General features: G+C 51.0%; 1 protein-coding gene across 2 annotated transcripts in view; it reads left to right on the plus strand.

Annotated features, from left to right (window-relative positions):
• Ptp4a3 (protein tyrosine phosphatase 4A3) overlaps positions 1-17004 on the plus strand; it is a 40873-nt gene that overhangs the window by 14634 nt on the left and 9235 nt on the right. Inside the window, exon 1 of one of the 2 annotated variants that reach the window (XM_075959497.1) lies at positions 16733-16847. The exons of the other annotated variant lie outside the window; for it this stretch is intronic. The gene's annotated coding sequence lies outside the window, so the exon portion shown is untranslated. Of the gene's footprint in view, positions 1-16732; positions 16848-17004 lie in introns of those variants that run through there. 2 annotated transcript variants of the gene reach the window in all.

Consider the following 17004-nt stretch of genomic DNA (forward strand, 5'->3'; position numbering starts at 1 on the left):
CCATCTGCCAGATTTCATTTCTCTTAGTGCCCTTTGGGTTACTCCCTGCAGGCAACGGTGTTTGATTATAGAAAGAACAAGTAGGACATCTCTTTATAATGTCCTTAGCTTGTTGCCAAGTAATGGAAAATTCTTTCTTTAGGCCTTTACTATTGACATGATGCTTCTTATGAAATTCTGAGGCCTGCAACACACTTCCAATCAATAATTGATCAATCTCAGCATTGCCTTGGGCTAGAGGACCAGGCAGACCTGTATGGGAACGGATGTGTGTTATGTACATCGGACAAAGCCTGTTCCTGATTATGTCTTGTACCTGGATAAACAATGAAGTCAACTCTGTGTCATCTGGTATAAATTCAGCGGTTTCAATATGCAAGATAACTCTTTCTGCATATTGTGAATCTGTAACTATATTAAGAGGTTCTTTAAAATCCCTTAGCACCATAAGAATGGCATATAACTCTGCCTTCTGGACAGAATTATAAGGGCTTTGTTCCACCTTACTCAATTCATCTGACTTGTAACCTGCTTTCCCTGATTTATTTGCATCAGTATAGAACGTACGGGCTCCAGTTATTGGAGCATCACGTACAATTCTAGGAAGAATCCAAGAAGTTCTTTTTATGAGGTTAAGTCTACCACTTTTGGGATAGTTGCTATTAATTTCTCCCAAAAAATTAGCACAAGCTCTTTGCCACGGTTCATTGTCTTCCCATAACTTTTTTATTTCTTCAGTAGTAAAAGGCACTATAATTTCTGCTGGGTCTATACCTGCTAGTTGACGAAGTCTCAGCTTACCTTTTATAATTAATTCAGAGACTTTTTCCACATAAGTTTTTAATTTTTTACTTGGTTTATTAGGTATAAATATCCACTCTAAAATAATATCTTCCCTCTGCATTAGAATCCCTGTAGGAGAAATTCTGGAAGGCAATATGACTAGGATGCAGCTAAGATTTGGGTTCACCCTATCCACATGTGCCTCCTGTAATTTTTCCTCAATCATTGTCAGTTCCTTTTCTGCTTCAGCTGTCAGTTCTCTTGGACTATTCAAATCTTTATCACCATCTAAGGTTTTGTTTAAATGAACTATTAGATCAGGTGTTATCCCAACAGCTGGTCGTAGACTGGAAATGTCTCCTAACAATCTTTGGAAGTCATTAAGAGTCTTTAACCGGTCTCTCCTAATTTGTGCCTTTTGCGTTTTAATTTTCTCTAACCCTATTCTGTAACCTAGGTAATTAATAGAATTTCCTCTTTGAATCTTTTCAGGGGCAATTTGTAATCCCCACCTAGGCAAGACTTTCTTTACTTCTTCAAACATCCTTTCTAAAGTATCTTTATTTGAATCAGATAACAAGATGTCATCCATGTAATGATAAATAATGGACTTGGGGAATTGTTTACGAATTATTTCCAATGGCTTACTTACAAAATATTGGCACAGTGTAGGACTATTGAGCATACCCTGTGGGAGGACAGTCCATTGATATCTCCTATTGGGCTGAGAATTATTATAAGTAGGCACTGTGAAGGCAAATTTTTCTCTATCCTTTTCTTGTAACGGTATAGTGAAAAAACAATCTTTCAAATCAATAACTATAAGAGGCCATCCTTTTGGTAACAGAGAAGGCAAAGGAATTCCAGATTGTAGTGAGCCCATAGGTTGAATTACTTTGTTGACAGCTCTTAGATCTGTCACCATTCTCCATTTACCAGATTTCTTTTTTACAACAAACACAGGAGAATTCCAAGGGCTGGTTGATTCTTCAATGTGGTGAGCATCTAGTTGCTCCTGCACCAGCTGTTCCAATGCCTGAAGTTTATCTTCAGCTAGAGGCCACTGTTTGATCCATATTGGCTTCTCAGTTAGCCATTTTAAAGGTAGGGCTGTTGGTACCTCTAAAGGTTTGGTATTTGCTGTATGTTCTTGTACAGCCTGAATGGCTAGTGACCTTTTTCCATAATACCTCATCATATCCTTCCCAGAATTATGAGTTCCTGGAACTACAGGAATGTTAATCTGGGTATTCCATTGCTGTAGCAGGTCACGGCCCCATAAATTTATGGCAATATTGGCTATATATGGCCTTAGTCTTCCTATTTGCCCTTCGGGCCCTATGCATTCAACCCATCTTGTGCTTTGTTTTACACGAGATAGGGTTCCAATTCCCAGGAACTGAACATCTACCTCTTTAAGAGGCCAATTCGGATGCCAAGATTCTGGGGTAATGATACTTACATCCGCACCTGTGTCTAATAAGCCTTCAATAAAAGTGCCATTTATACAGACTCTTAGCTTTGGTCTTTGATCATTAATAGAAGTCTGCCAAAATATACGTTTACTCTGTCCAACTGGGTTTTTTGACTCATCCTCCACATGGATTTCATCATTTAGACCAGTATTACTTTTTACAGCAGAAATTGGAGCTTTTAATTTTCTTGGTGAGGCACGTTCTCCACTGTGACTGGGAATGACTGGGCCACTGTTGGCTTGGGGGCCTGCGAGAGGCCCCTCAAGGAGTTTCCCGACGGTATCGGGTTGCCTTGTTTGTCTGTTGTTGACCTGCATTCATTGGACCAATGTCGGCCTTTACCGCATCTCCTACATATACCTGAAGGCCTAGGTCTCCTATCTTTGTCATTCCCAGAGGAGATAATATTCCTAGAAATTCTGTGCCTGCAATCCCTTTTCAGATGTCCTAATTTACCACAATTAAAACACCTGGCAGTTTGATGTCTCCTCATTGCTGTGGAAATCGCTTCTCCTACCCAAGATTCATCGTTATAACTAAACGTCTCAACATTCATCGTATGCTGAATCCATTCATCCATAGGTGCTGATCTAGACTTTAAAGGCCCAATTATCTTTTTGCATTCTATGTTTGCATTCTCAAAAGCTAGAGATTCAAGAAGTATTCGTCTAGCTTCTGGGTCTGTTACCCCTATGTCCAGAGCCTTAATTAATCTTTGCAAAAAGTCAATAAAGGGTTCTCTCTGTCCCTGCCTAATTCTGGTATATGATTCAACCCTTTTTGCTGGATCTTGTATCCTATTCCAAGCATTTAAAGCTGCTTGGTGACATAGACACAGTACTTCATCATCATAAAGAGCTTGGACCTGTGGATCAGCATATTCTCCTGCACCAAGAATTTGATCTTGGGAAACCTCAATACCTTTTGCTCTTCCTTGCTGTTCCATATGTTTGGATTCTTCTCTGAAATAAATTCCAAACATCAAGGAAGGTCCATTATCTAAAACTGCAGACACTAACTGATGGAAATCATGGGGGGTAGCTCTAGCATTAGAAGCCCAAGTCCTTATCATTTCCTTTACGTATGCAGAGTGCAAGCCAAAATTAACAATAGCTTGCTTAATTTCTTTTAGATCATTCATTGCTATTGGCGTCCATCTAGCTTCTCTGACTCCCTTTGAGCCTTTAGAAGTTGACGCTTTGTCAGAATTAAGTATAGGGTATGCTGCTAAAACCTTTGGTAAGCCAGTTCTAATAGCTGGTGTTGGCATTGTATCCTGTCCTTGTGCCTTATTACTCTGTTCACCAGCTCCAATCATTTCTTCAATCATTTCAAGTCTTTTTATTATTGTCTCTTTTGAATCCTTAATCTCCTGACCTGCATGAGTTTCTAGTAAAGATTGTATGGTTCTTAGGAGTGCCATGATCTTCCTAAATGATAAAATATGCAAAAAAATACTGAAACCTAGTAACCAGTAAATTAAGCTATCCCCATAGTCATATAAACCTTGCATGATATAACCCATTGTATTGGTAACCAGAACAGTAAAATTCGCGTTGGAAACGAGAACTGCCATATTACCTATTATCCAGCAGGTGGCGCTGTTGCCAAGTCTCGACGAAAACACGGTCCTGTTTCAGAGTCCGCCTAGTATTTGTTAAAAACTGGAAAATGTAAGTTGCTCAACAAAGTAAATGTAATTAAATCAATTCCAGAGATGGAACCAGAAACCAGAATCCAGGGGTAGAGAAGAGCAACCTGGAAGCCGCTTATGCCTCCACGTGACAGAGTCACCCTGAGGGGTTGCAGCTTTCAGCAACCGCGTGCTCTGGTTCGCGCCACTTAAGAGCTGTGCTTGCAAGGGAGATTTGAAAACGACTCAGAAAAGAGCAAATCACGCGGGCAGAGACTTCGCGGGCCTGTGGAGTTTAAATCCACAGGCAGCGGCTGAGGAAGCAACTGCTCCCGCCAAGCTGAACAAGCGCCCGCCAAGCTTAACTTGCGGCCGCCAAGCCGAACTTCCGGCCGCCAAGCCGAACTCGCGGCTGCGAGCCGGGAGAGGTTCTAAAACCAAACGTTGGGCGCCAAATGAAGGCGTAAGTCACAAACAATGCCAATTTGGGATTATGATTAATAGGGTGATATTTATTTAAAGGGGAAAAAACTTACAGATCACTTTCAGCCCTCTGCGTAACCAGGAAGGAAGTCAAGTCACCGGTGGAGCAGGAAGTGAAGAGAGAGAGGAGAGGGAAGTGGCCGCTTTTTTAAAGGGAGAGAGACCACGCCCCAAGGGGCTGGTATCTCAGCAGCGATAGGCTGGAGGAGTGGGAGGACCTCCCGCAACAACTTCCCTGCTCAGACTTAGTCCTAGGCTTCGTGGTCCCTCCCAGTGTGTCTGTCCCAGGGCTCCTGGACCCCAGCATCTCACAGAACACATAGAGGCATGCTCCACCTCCCCTACCTTTGCGATGTTTAGCACTGTCCCTGCTTTGGGCTCAAAATGATCAAAGTGTTCTTCAACTGAGGACTAGATAAATATGGTGTGTTCCTACAGTGGACTGTTACTCAGCTAATTGAACGAGTGAAGATTTGGCATGGTAGACGAGAGATCTCGGAAGAAAAGATAGCACAGTGGTTTCATGGGAGATCCTTTTCTACTGAGAAGCCCAGGACAGGGAACCAAAATGGAGGCATGGGGAAGAGGTGAATGAGCGCTTGTGGCTGCTCTCTGTGCTGCATGGTGGTACCCAGAGCCTCACACATTCTCTACCAGTACTTTGCCTCTGAGCTACAGCCCCAACCCAAGTTTTTAAAGTCTTGCTGTGTACCTTAGACTGGCAACAGTTCTCCAGCCTCACCTGCATGCGTGCTAGGATTAAAAGCAAAATTCCCCTTCAATTTTTAGTTAAATCTATTTACTCAGATTAAATAGATTTTAGTTAAATCTATTTACTCAATCATCGATTGACTAATTGGCAGATTTATTGATTAAAACTTGCAGGAGTTGTTTTCCCCCTTCTACCATGGATCCTGGGGATCGAACTCAGGTCATCAGGTTTTGTAGCAAGCATCTTTGTCTGCTGAGCCATCTCGCTGGCTCCCTGAGTGCTGGCATTACAGCTGTGTCCACCATACTTGGTTGCAGAGTTTCTGTCGTGATGAAGGTGTTCTGGAATTGGGGAAATGGCGATGATGGCCTAAACTGTGAACTAACAACCATGGCACTGAACACTTTCGTATTGTATTGTATGTGTGTAGGTATGCACCTTGTGCCTGTGTGTGTGCGTGTATGGTATATGTGTAGGCCAGAGCGATCAGCCTTGAGTATAGTGAGTCTTTCAGGAGTCATGTACCTTGTTTTCTGAGGCAGGGTCTCTCCCTGACTTGGAGCTCATCAATTAGGCTAGGCTGGTTGACCTGTGACCCCAGGATCTGCCTGTCCCTGTCTTCCACGTGCTAGGAAACCAAACATGCCGCTGCACTTCTCACTGGATGCTGGAGATTGAACTCGGATCTTCATGCTTGTGTGGCAAGCACATTCCTGTTCGAACCATCTTCCAGGCCACTATCATCATCATCATCATCATCATCGATAGCATCTTGCAATCTTGGACAGCATCTTGGATTGGATTGATTTGAAACTTACTATGTAGCCCAGATTTGCCTCATACTCATGAGAATCCTCTTGCCTCGGCTTCCCAACTGCTGAGGTTACAGATGAGCATCACTGTGCCTGGCGTACCGGACCCAGAGGGAGGCTCTCCACATGGTCAGCATGTGTCAGGTGTGGTGGTACATGCCTGGAATCCCAGCACTTGTGAGCTGGAGGTAGGAAGAATTCAAGGCCAGCCTCAGCTAGGGAGCTGCAGGACAGCCTGTGCTAGCAAGACTTGCCTCAGACAGACAAACAAAAGTAGTAAAATACGGTGGTGAATTCCATGTTATTGGATTTTATGGGAAAGGAGGCATTGAAAACAGCCTCGCCTAGGGGCTCGTGTTCAGGGGTTTGGGAAAGGACTGAGGTGCCTTTGGCTTTGCCTAGTGGTTGTGATAGGACTCAGACAACTAAGGTTTGGTGCTAGGAACTGGGGTGCTGCTGTCCTTCTGCCTGAGGACCTTGAAATGAACACAGTGGGGAGTCTGGAACCATGAGGGGGACCTGTTCTTTGTCATTGTGATCAGTTCAGGTACTTGCTTCTGTATGTCTACCCTGTGGGTCCCCAGAGTCTAGCCATGACAAGAGCAGCTAAGGCTCGTGTCCCTAGCTCCTGGTCCCCAAGATGTCAACAGTGTTGCCTCTACAAGTCAAAGATCCTGACTTTGCCGTGGATCCCTGGGAGCCTCGGCAGAGTCTGGCTGACGTGTGAGTGGCTCAGCCACAGTGATGCCAAATAGAGCAGAAGTCCCAGTTTACCCTGAGAGCCATTACTGGGGCACTAGGCCCTTCCTGCTCTATGATTCTGAGCTGGGAGCAAAAGTCTCAGCTTACCCTGAGAGCCATTACCGGGGCACCAGGTCCTTCCTGTTCTATGATCCTGGGCCGGGAGCAAAAGTCCCAACTTAGCCAGAGAGCCATTATTAGGACACCAGGTCCTGCTCTATGGCCCTGGGCTGGGAGCAAAAGTCCCAGCTTACCCTGAGAGTTATTATTGGGGCACCAGGTCCTTCCTGCTTTATGATCCTGGGTTGGGAGCCCCTACGGTGCATAACTCCCTATCTGCCTCAAACTTGGTGTTGGTGCCTCTGACCCACTCCTGCTGGGACCCATAGGAAGGCGGGCAGCCCAGGATGTGGGTGTTTCACCAAGCGTCCGGAGGTCCGTCCCAGCAAGCCCAGCCTGCACTTGGTCCCCAGATGCCGGGTGGAATTTCCCTTCAATCCAGGAGCTGGGAAGGTGTTTATGTAGGTCATATAGGCGGTCTGGGTCCGGTATGTTCAGTGTTCATGCCCACCTCCCAGGTCTTGCTGAGTGACCTACTCCTTCTATGCATGTGGGAAGTTGGTCCTATTGGCTTGGGCAAGGTGACCAGGCAGTGGCATGGGCAGCAGTGAGCCATGGCTAGTGCCTTCTTGCTGGGTATCAAGGGCGGGGCCTAGATGACCTAGTCTGATGTTGCTGTATTGGGCGTCTAGATCATTTCACCGTACTTAAATTGGTGTCAGACACACGCTGGAAAGCCTGTTGGCTGTCTCTCCCCTGAGGTGTCCATGTCCAGAATGAGGTTTCTTAGGGGTCCTGCAGGAAGACTGCTTAGACTGTTTCCTGAAGAACCCAGGAGGCATACCAACCTGAGTGTGAGTCCTCAGCCCTAGTGGGGACCTGCCCTAGAGTCAGGTCCATTTCAGCTCTCAGGGCTCTGGGAAGGTGGGGAGGAGGTCTGTTAGATCCTGGACACTGAAGGAATCTCCATCAGAACCAGGCGTCTAGAGCATCCATCTCACAGATGAGCAGACAGAACACAGAAAGGTAGAGGGTGCCACTCAGTGTCACACAGCTCATACTCGAGATGGGTAGCAGGGAGCCAACCGGAGGTCCAAGCTAGTGATTCTCTGTGAGGAGTAGGTTCCGCAGCCAGACGTCAGAGGCTAGGCAAGGCTGTGTGGCAGCTGACAGAGTAAGTCCCCTGTCTGCAACCCCAGGGAACTAAAGCTTTAAGGTGGTGCTAAAGGATAAGCCAAGTCTTTCTGAGTTGCCTCAGTTTCTCCAAGTGTCGTATGATGTCACAGGGGCTGGCCAGGCTAAAGAGAGGAAAATGATTTGGGGATAGGTAGGGCTCAGCAGAGGCTGTACGCTTGGGCCAGCACTGGCTCTGCCAGTGTGGCCTCCAGGAGTGGGGCTGCTGTGTGCTTGTGTTGGGTAATGCATGTGCCTAGTGGCACCAATCTCCTGCTGTGAACTCAGATTCACAGCAGCTGGGGACAGCCAGCAGCAGCCCATTGATGTGATCACATCATTGTCTCAGGGAGGAGGCCTGCTGCTTTGACGCCCATATGCCTGGCATAGGCTTGACTTCTGTGGTGGCCTGTGAAGCCAGTGGGTGGATGGGATACCAATAAACTGATGTTCCAAGGTATTGTGGACAGGGCGGCCTGAGGGAGTGAGGCCCCCAACACTCTCTTTGCACGTCATGGATCTGTGGTGACCAAGTCTTCCACCTGTGTCCTGGGGCTCTCGTTTAGCTGGGCCTCTGCTGTCCCTCACACACTAACCCTTTTGGGGTGTCGGAACCATGTCTCTTACCACCAGGCTAGCCCAGAAATAGCTGTGACCTCTGTGGCCAGCCTGGCAATGATGGAGCCCAGAGGCCTACGTGCGCCAGGCCAAGTCGGCTCACCGTGAAGGCCAGCTATTTTGGACATGGCCTCTTGAGGCCAGGTCAGAGCTCTTTCCCGCGGCTCCTTGGGCCCCTCTGACGTGCATCCCAGGGCCTTGGCATGTAGCCCTACTCCCTACGTGATCTTCAACCCCCTCCCCCCCCTGTGCCCGTCTGACCCCGAGCCCTGAGCTCTGGGTGGGACTGAGGAGGAATCGCATGTAGCAGACTGTGGGTGATGGATGGACTGTCTGAGCCTGCCATGCATTAGTGGATTTGGCCACTGTAAGGAGAAAACACATAGGAAGTGATATGCTGGGCTGGCTCTGTGTGTGCCTCAGTTTCCTCATTCAGAAAATGTGGTGATGAGCACCTTCTGGGCCTCTTCTGAGATTTGGTGTGGTGTATGACTACCACACAGAGAGGCTTTGCGCTTCTTTCAACTCGTGGGTCTGGATAGTGGGCCCAGAGAGGAGCCAGCATGAGGTGGATATGGCTTCTGAGCTGGTCACTGGTTGGTTAATCCTCTGAACTATGAACCATTCAGATACTTGAGTTCCCCCACTGGGCCAGTCTCTTCCTCTGTGGCCTGGGTATACGTATTTGTTGCCTGTCAGAGACTTCTGAGATGCTTCCTGCATGTGAACTTCATCCTGACATCCTGGGGGACCACAGCTTCTTGGGTAGCCTCCTGATTGGTCCTGCTTTAGAGGGACAGGATAGCTTAGGTTCCTACTTCCCAGGTGATTGGAGGAGGTGGGGGTGGAGATTGGATCCCCACCCAAGAGCAAAATTCTCCATCTGTCTGTGGGCATGCTGAACAGGTTATAGAAGCTGTTTTCAGGGTTGGGGTCGGCCATGAGGGAAGGGCCACATGGCCAGCTGTCTTCTGATGGTCCTGGGATTTTTGACTCCTGGAGGAGAGTCCCAAGAAGGAGTTGTAGCTTGTTCCTTGTGGAGAGGAACTGTGGCCTGTGGCTTGGCACCTTGCAGGCAGGTAACTTCTACAGCATTGGTGCCCCTCACACATTCTTGTCTCATGTGCCTTTCATCACTGTGACAACTCTTCAAAGCACAGGTTGGAGGTGGCCCGATTCCACAGGCATCCTGGCTCTGCAGGAGGTCTCAGTGCCTGGTGGGCATCAGGCGGGGGCTATGTTGGACACTTAGTGTGGGTCTCTGTGACTGCTTGGCACCTCTGAGTCAATAGGTGGGACTTACCTGGTAGCCAATAGGACTAAAAAAGGGTATCCTTGGGCCAGGGACCCACTCAGCTCTTGTTCCCTTCTAGGGGTTGTACCTATTGAAATCACTGGACTTGGGCTGGAGAGATGGCTCAGCAATTAAGAGCATTGGTTGCTCTTCCAGAGGACCTGGGTTCAATTCCCAGCACCCACATGGCAGCTCATACCTGCTTGTAACTCCAGTTCCAGGGGATCTGATACCCTCACACAGGCATATATGTAGGCAAAACACCAATGCACATAAAATAAGAATAAACATTGAAAATATTAAAACAAAAGAAATCCACTGGACCGTTCCTTGTGCTTCTGGTGGGGACTTTTTGTGAGAGTGGGGACCCTCCCTCAGGGGCTGTTAGCACCAAGTTAGTCCGAGAAAGTCTGTTCCCTCTGTGATGCTGTGCCCACTCATCGGTACTAGACTTTGGAGGCCTTGTAGCTTGGTTGGCACTATGCCAGTAGTTGGCACCAGCCTGGATGATTCCGAGGAGGGAAATGCCAAGACTATAAAATCTTATGCTGAGGCCACGGTGGGCTTTCAAACCTGTCTTCTCCCACTGGGATCCTGGACCGGCAGAATTCCTGTCTCAGCATCTGGTATCCCAGAATCATGGGCTATGGCTGCCAGTGTCCCATTGAAGGAGCCCTGGGCTTTCCACATAGGGCATTGTTGGGGTTCCAGGGCTACAGAACTGGGTTGGGTTCCCACTTGCCTGTCATAAGCGTGAATGCAGGTAATCCTCATGTGTGCATGGACTGGGAGGCTGTGTATATAGATGGCACAATGGAAACCTGAGTCCAGTGTTCCCTGAAGAACGGAGCCAGGCTGCCCCAGGGAGGGAGGGGTCCAGGCCTTCAGTGGGCTCTACCAGTGGACCTGGACTGCAGTAAGGGTGACATTACATCTCAGTGTGACGCTCCTGGCCACATGGGGGCAGGCAGAGTGGAAGAGGGGCTGTTGGCTGAGGATAGGAAAACTTAGTAGGTTCTGCACAGCCCTGGAGACTCTGGTGGGTCCCGCTACTGCAGGATACTGGGTTTCCTTCCCTGGCACAGACATCTGGTTGATTATCACCCTTTTTCCCAGAAATATGACTGTGCATGTCTTGTGTGTGTGTCTTGGAGTGTGCACATCTCTGTGTGGAGAGGCATGTGTGTATATACCTTTGTGTACATGTGTCTGTGTGTGTGCAGGTGTGTAGTACATCCTCCCATGGAGCTTGTCTCTCTGTGTGTGCATGCCCATGTGTGTTAAGTGTGTGTCCAGCTTTCCTTACATTACCATGGTTGGAACAGCGTCCTGTTGGGGAGGGGAAAGCGACTGTCCTTGAGAGGCAGGAATAGCCCCTCCCTTGTTTATGGAATTTCCACTTCCTGGGGAATGAATGAGGAGTGGGGGTTAGTGCTGAGCAGGAGGGAGCATAAATGAGCCCCTGGACTGGCCCCGGGTAGGTTGGGTGTGCAGGCTTGGTCCACTTTCTCCTTCTACTCCATACTAGAGGAAATGTGGACCCCAGGAGGAACTGATGGGACATAGGGCCCAAGGCCAAACCCAGGTTACGGATTACTGGGGTTATCTGGCCAGTGGTTTGGGCATGAGGTTGCTCACTTGGAGAGTGGACGGAGACTCTATTTCTTGTCTGCACCAGGCAGACCCCCCCCCCACTGGGCCATGATGACCTGCCATATACCCTCCAATGCCTCTGCTATCCCAGCCCCCCCCCAAGAGGACTGCCTGCTCCCCCAACCCCTGCTCAGTAGTGAGAACTGTACCAGACTGTGACCCAAGTCCCTACCCTGTTTGGGCTGTCCCTGAACTGGATCCTGGTGCTGCCGTATCAGGCCCCTGCCTCCACCCCTGACACGTATGGCAGTGATGAGATAAAAGTAGATGCCAGTGGAGGCTAAGCTGAGGACCAGGGTGGTGAGTGTTACTAGCTCTGCGTGGGTGGGTCCTTGGCGGAGGCCAGCAGGGTAGAAGAGCAGACCCTAGAGGGAAGGGTGTTATCACACTTAGGGCGAGTGGGGAAGGGTGTCACCCTTGTGGCCAAGGTGGCATCTTCTTCCTGTAGGATTCAAGTTCTGCCTACTGTGAGGTACCTGGCCCTTCACACTGTGGTATGACAGCTTCATTGTAGGCTGATCCCTGTGTCCCTTGTTACTTCCATGCCAGCCACATCATCAGAAAGTGGGTCAGGACTACAGTAGGAGACCATGTGGTGGTGTAGCCCTGGAGAAGCACAGCCATGGGCTAAGCCTGCAGCACAGAAGGACCAGTGAGGTCCAGAGACTTCCCGCCCCCCCAGTCAGCCATAGGATCTGTCTGTCTATATCATATGACTGTGGGTCCTCCCAGTGGTAGATGTCACTCTTAATTTCCACTGCTAACACGTGGTAGCCTGGTTTGTCATTATTTTGAGCCTGAAGGCCCCGTGAGGTTCTGAAAAGTCACTTCTTCTCATGCTGGTCATAGCTATGCACAAAGTGACAGTCTCTGGACTCCAAGGAGTGGCTGGAGAAGCTCTGAAGGGTGTCTGAAGGTGCATGGCAGATTAGGTGGAGTGGGCCCCCTGCCACTTCCGTCGGTTGCCCAGTAGGCCTTCTGGGTGTGAAGCTTCCGAGTCTGTGGAATTCACACAATGGGAGATAGGAAGGAAGCCTGGGCTAGGACAAGGCAAGCAGGATGCAGGCAGTCTTGTTCCTCTTTGTCTGTCTATCTGGCCACATGTAAAATAGGAATCCTTAGTCTTGGATCTCAGGTGGGGTTTGTGTGTGCAATGGGGGAAAGATAATGGAAAGACTGAGATACTGGTAGACCTGGTGCCTGCTGCTGTAGGAGGATGTGGTCTCTGCATCCCTACCCTGGGAACAGAGTTTGCCTGAATGCTGCCTTCTCAATTCTTCTTTTTTATGGTGACTCTGTCCAGCCCGTGTTTGCCTGTGCTGCAACTCCCTGCTTGGTATCTCATGCTTCTTTCTGCAGACTCCATCCCTGTGATCTCTGGGAGTCGATTATGGCATTTGCTTCCCCATAACCCAGTACAACCATGGGGCCTGGAGACCAGAAGTGCTTTGTAGATGCACATGTGACAGGGAGCTTGGGACACTGAGGGTGATTGGTGGCTTCCTGAAGAATGAGGCCCTGGCTCTGGGAGTGTCCGAGGCATTCAGGGGGAGAAAATAGGGTACCTGGAGGTGTGAATCCCATACCGTCTTGTCCTGTCCCCAAAGGACAGTGAGTTTTGTAGGCTATGGGAGTCGTGGGCGACGTGTGAGCTGTGGCAGGTGGGAGCCACCATTTGATCAGGCAGTTTAAGTCAAACTTTGAGCAAGCTGTGGTGGCTTGCTTGGCAGATGAACAGGTTCTGAGCTCTGGTGCTAATACGTGCTGTATGTGAAACACCAAGCTGCCCTTCCAAATGGACATGTGTGTCTGTTACCAACACCTTCCATGTTGCAGAGGAGTCCTTAATAAAGTCGGGAGGCCTGAGGACACCTGGGGGTCCCTCAAGTTCCCTCGATTGGCAGGGGCAGATTCCATGACTGTTGTCCTTTGACGCAGACGGGTCTCTAGTCAGAGCCCTGAGCCTCCTGGTGGTGCTGGATGTTGTGAGGTAGGGACCAGATGACAAGGTTGAGGGCATGTGGCCTTGGGGGACGTCCAGGTCCAAGTGGTCCTCTACTTACCGGGTGTAGACAGAAGTGGGAGCGGAGGCAGTGCTGTGCTCTGGGAATGGCTACAACTTGGAGCTTTCTTATTTCTGGTGACTCGGTAAGGGAGTTGAGTCGCTGTCTTCATCCTGCTCTATAGGTGAGGAAACTGAGGCACAGAATTCCTGCTAGGGGTTACTTTGTAGGAGAGTAACCTGCTGACAGGAGCAAGAAGAGCCAGGAGCCATGGCTCCAGGGCAAGGGGCTTGGGGGTGGGCATCAGTGGAGAACTGCAGAGGGGAAGGTGGGGTGAGCTGGCCCAGGGCCCTTCAGCTCTGAGCACACGTCCTTAGTGAGAGACAGCCTGGGAAACTGAGGCACCCTGAGTCAGTAATGATGCCTGCCCATGATGCAACTCAGCTGGCCTCTCCCCATTTTCCCTGTCGCCATCCCGCTCAGTCCTGTGACTGGCACCAGGGGATGCTCAGCGTGCTTGTCACACTGATTGAGTGAGTGAGTGAGTGAGTGAATGAATGAATGAATGTCTTCCTAGTTCCCCTTGCTTCTGGGAAAGAGACCCAAGGTCTGTTTTAGTGTAGGGGAGGTCATGGGCTGTAAAAGGCAAAAGGCATGTGGCTCACATGGGCTGAGCTCTTGGTAGGTGAAGGACAGTGTAAGGGAAGGAGTACTCTGTCAGCCAGGTGTCTTTGGCACCTCCTGGGAGGCAAGTCTACCTGATGAGCAGAGAGCTGAGGGTTAATTGTTGGGGGTCAGAGGTCCCAAGTTTTGAGACCTATGGTGCCTGGTGGACCTCATGAATGATTACCTGGGCCCCTTAGGTACTGCCAGCCCTCAGGGGTGACAGTTTCAGCCTCTGGTCTGCAGTGGTGCAGGCAGAGCCAGTGCCTGACAATATGAGGGTGCCCATGGAGAGTGGGAGCCTGGGTCAGCAGATCGCCACCATGCCCCACAGGGCACTGTTCAGTCTGAGCCTTGGTGGGGACAGCAGGTGCCTGCCCACTGGAAACCCAGGTCTGTTTCCTCACAGCTGTTTCCTGGTCACAGCCCAAGGGCTCCATGACATGCAGGGTGCTGGCACCACCTTAGAAGGTGGCTTCCCTCTCTGGCAGTGCGTCCATTTATAGAGTTAGCCTTAGGCTCAGAGGGGCTAGCACTGGCCTCAGGCGGCGCAGGACATCCGGGCAGATGATCAGTGGAGGCACCAGGAGTGTGTCATCTCCTTGGGTCAGCTGCTCTGTGGACCCTTCCCTGTCCACCTTGCCCTACAGATCACCTGCCACTTGAGGCTCTCTCATGCCCCCCATCCCGTGCATGGTTTCAAGTAGCCCTTGAGGGACTAAGTTGGGGAAGCCCTGCCTCCAAGGCATGGGGTAAAGGGGCAGCTGCCATGGTCTTTTCCTCTGGGAAGGCATGCAGCTGCCATTAGGTGGCATAGGTATCCTCTCCTCTAAGGTTACCCCAGACCTCGAGGGCTGAGGTCTCGTGATAGGTTCTGGATGGTTCCCCCATCTGGACCTCTGCCTAGAACGCTGGGACATTTGTTCCTTCCATAAACAAATGGGAGCTTCTTGGTGCCAGGGCTGGGTGGGAGGTGGGGTCGGGGTGGGGTTGAGTGCTAGGTCCCTCCTCTCATTAGAGATGCCTTCCCTGGGGCTGGGCACATGGCCAAAGGGGGTGGGGGTGGCATGGGGTTAGGGTGAATGTTTTGTGAGGGGTTCCACCCTTAGAGCAGTGGGGCACAGGGATGCAAGAGCTTTGGGTGGCTTCCTAGGGACTGGTGTGGGTGGAGCTTGCTAGGGTCTCTCCTCTTGGCCCCTGAGATGGGCATTCTGGGAGGACTCCAAGAAGGCTCTGGCTGTGGTATATATAGACTTCTCCGAAAGGCTTGGGGCCCTGCCAGCTGTAGCAGGTGCCCCCAGGCCTAGCTAAAGGCCCCAGCTGCGGGGGGGTGGTGGTGGTGGGAGCACTTGGGGCCCTGTTTGCAGCCCTGGCTGGTACAGAATCTCAGAAATTGTTGGGCCTGCCACTGACAAACCCTTTTCCAGACATGGAAACTGATGAGCCGCCAGAGGTGACTTATCTGTGCCATCTTTCTTCCAGCCACCTGGGCTGGGGACCAGCAGGATCTCTGTGGGTAGGCAATTCCCCAGGCGTGGTCCAGCTTTCTGGCTGGGTGACTTGGATGGTTTATTCAATTCCTCTGCTGGATGCTGGTGCCTTGTGGTGGGTGCAGGATCTGTGGTGAGGCTGGGAGCTGGTGGGACAGCTGAGATGATATTGTTCGTGTACTGGGTCTATTAACATGGTATTTTCTGGGGATCTCATATGGCTGCCTAGCTTTCTGGGGCTAGCTGAATGAGGACCTTTCAACCTGGACATGATCAGCCCTATTTACCTGGGTCAGTCAAGAGCGAGAGGGATGGCAGATTCTGCTGGGCCAGGCTGGCTAATGTGACTGCTCTCTGGTAGTATGGGGTGGGGCATGTCTCTCTTGGCCCAGGACCAGGCTTCCAGGGCCCATTCCTCTCCCTAGCACCAACTACTGATTGAAGGGCCAGGCCTCTGTCTGGGAGTCAGGCTTGGAGCTGGGTTCCCAGCAAGGCAAGGCCTCTAGGGATTCTGAGAACAGGAGTTCAACAAATTCTGCTCCAGAAAGCTTCCAGGGCGATGCAGCCGCTGGGGGCAGGTGTGGACTGACATCTGTCTCCATTCACGTGGTGGAGAGTACAGGGTTCCTGCCTGGGGTGCCCCAGGACAAAACCAGGACTCTGTCCTGTCGGTGGAGCCTAGGAGCCTGGGGAGTGCCCTGGAAGGCTGCAGTTGCCTTGAAGATGAACCAGTGTAGAGTCTGCTCCTGTCTGCTGTGTGTGACTCTGGAGTGTGCCTAGGTTCAGTGCCTCAGTTTCTTCAACTGTAGGCTGGAGGGGTGGGGTCGGGAAGTGGCTCCTAAGGTGAAGTGAGTACTGATGCCCGGCACACAGTAGCTGCTCAGTAAATACATGCGAGGCTGGAGAGCTGGGAGGGGTCCTCCAGGCCAGTGGCCCTTCTGCATCTGCCTAGCAGGATGCAGAGAGGGGAAGACAGGCGGATCCGCGGTGGTCCTACCCTTCCTCCTTCCTCTTCCTCTGCTGGCCGCGCCTTTGTTTGCCCGGCTGGCGCGCTATCTTTAGGCAGCAGGTGCGGGAGCCGCAGCGAGTCGGGTCGCCCGCCGGTCACCGCCCCCCACGTGACGCTGGGCGCTATAAATAGCTGGGCCGCGGGCGCCCAGCATCCGCCCGGAGCCGGCGCCGCTGCGGAGGGCGCGCGCGGGTCCCGGCCCGGCCGGCCGGCGCATGGAGGCGGCCGCACTCCTGTGGGCGCGGGTGAGCCGGGCTGCGGGCGGCGGGGACCCGGCCTCGAGGACACTCCCGGACCCTACTACCCCTTACTGGGATGGACCCTATATGGGATGGCGGCTCCCTGGCGGGCTGGGTGGGAAGCCCCTCTGAGGTCCGGGAGCTGTGCGCCCTCACCACACCC

Source organism: Microtus pennsylvanicus, chromosome 2 (assembly GCF_037038515.1).
Source record: "Microtus pennsylvanicus isolate mMicPen1 chromosome 2, mMicPen1.hap1, whole genome shotgun sequence".
Classification (NCBI taxonomy): Eukaryota; Metazoa; Chordata; class Mammalia; order Rodentia; family Cricetidae; genus Microtus; species Microtus pennsylvanicus.